This window comes from Morone saxatilis, unplaced genomic scaffold, assembly GCF_004916995.1.
Source record: "Morone saxatilis isolate NCDOM2014 unplaced genomic scaffold, NCSU_SB_2.0 Contig5, whole genome shotgun sequence".
Lineage (NCBI taxonomy): Eukaryota > Metazoa > Chordata > Actinopteri > Moronidae > Morone > Morone saxatilis.
Window position 1 is genome coordinate 19948640 of NW_023340095.1, and position 1793 is coordinate 19950432.

The 1793-nt window shown below is 41.3% G+C and overlaps 1 protein-coding gene across 1 annotated transcript in view; it reads left to right on the top strand.

Annotated features, from left to right (window-relative positions):
- Positions 1-263: 263 nt before the first annotated feature.
- plekhm3 (pleckstrin homology domain containing, family M, member 3) overlaps positions 264-1793 on the top strand; it is a gene marked incomplete in the record, with an annotated part of 36936 nt that continues 35406 nt past the window's right edge. The window contains 1 exon segment of the mRNA XM_035676381.1: positions 264-1640.

The following is a 1793-nucleotide window of genomic DNA, read 5'->3' on the forward strand; positions in this document are numbered from 1 at the left end:
ATGATAAACAAAAATAGTCAAGTTTGGACTTTTTTTTTTTTATCATTTCCCGAATAATTCCACTATTTAGTGGTTCATTCAAATGATTTTTTATTATAAAATGCTGGCTCATAAGGACTTGCATAATGTACTGATTGGTGAGTGTAAACAATCAATACCACTGTGAACACGGAACCTTTGTCCTGCAGCCGCAGTTGAATTCAGGGGACTTTATCTGTGACGGACTGTCAAAATGACATAGTGGTAAACACAGTAAGGTGAGTCTCGGTTTCTGTTTTACAGCTTGCGAACGGCACCGGTTCCACCACGGGACAGTGCCCGTACAGACCCGCTGGTGCTGGAGGGTTACGGCTGCAGTGAGCGGGAAGGTTTCCTCTCGCGGTAAAGTGACATTGCTCAAGGATGGAGAGAGAGGCTAGCGTTAGCTGCTAGCTGGCTAAGTAGCCCCGGCTCACATGAGCTGGGGATAAAAACAGGCCGTATTCAGCCAGCTTTCTGAATACTTCACCGACTTTAAACATGTAGCTATGAACGGTGTGCGTGTCGTGATAAACAGGGCCTATTATCGAGCTAGCTCATGTAGCCAGTGGATGTAGCTACCCGAAAGGCTGACCGTGACTTCACCTCTGTCACTGTTTACTGCTGGGATGCTGACTGTGTGTTTGTGGAGAAAGGCACTGAGGCTCGAATCCGGTTGTTTGTTTTTTTTGGTTTCTAGTTGCTTCTGGTGTCATTAAACACAAGTAGTATCATTGTGTAACGTTACTTAAGCTATTAAAGATGAGAAAAACCAACCAGAGTTAGAGCAGAGGACCAGAGAGACGTTCAAAGTCTAAACACAAGCTGCCACTTTCTCTTGTAAAAAGTGGGAGTGACATTTTCAGGTGGGTCAGGTTTGTCATTCCACCTATGAACAAAGTACAGCTGGAGTGTGATTGCTCTCAAGGCCAGGATATAAAAACATTAAAAAAACACCTGACAAAACATAAAAACAACAACTTTTTATGAGTGCATGAATTGGGATAATATGCATATAGCCCAATAAAAACACGAAGCGAGATATAAATGCATAAACTTTTACTCATGCACATATCTGATCTGCAATAAAGATAGTGTAATGTGTAAAGGTTAATTAGGCAATATCACATGAAATAAAAATGCATTTTGTAGTACGTAAATCTGCACAGAAACACAAACTGCTGTCGCCTTGTTAGAGACCTCTGAATCTCTGCACATCGCACATTTCCTCAGTGATTGCAATGAAGAGAAACAAAATGGCAGTTCGGTCTGATCAGGCCAAATTAGATGCATCATAAGCAATGTACACGTTTAGTGACGGGAGTGAAAGTTGGGATAAGTATATACTGGACAAAATCAATTAAATCTGTACTTGATTTATTGATTTTTGTCCATTTTGATGTCTCCAGGTCATATTTTAGACACACACTTTGTTCTTAAGTTCACATAATCACTGATCAAAAGTATTCTAATCTGTGCTCTCATGGCTAACGTTGGCTGCAGGCTTGACAGCATGCGTGAGTGAGTCGACAGGAGTTGAGTTGGGAAGCTCGATGAGTGACTAACCCTGATGACGATGCTCAGTTGGGTCAGAGCTGGAGCCTCAGGCAGATGATGTCATGGTAAATATGTCGGTATATGACTACACAGGTTGTTAAATTAAAAGGTGAATCACTTTTAGTGATCAGTACAACAGTGGATGTCTCAGCAAAGCTGCTACCCTTGTGTTTTTGCAACTAATGCTTTGTAATTATTAGAGATTGATTACACACACA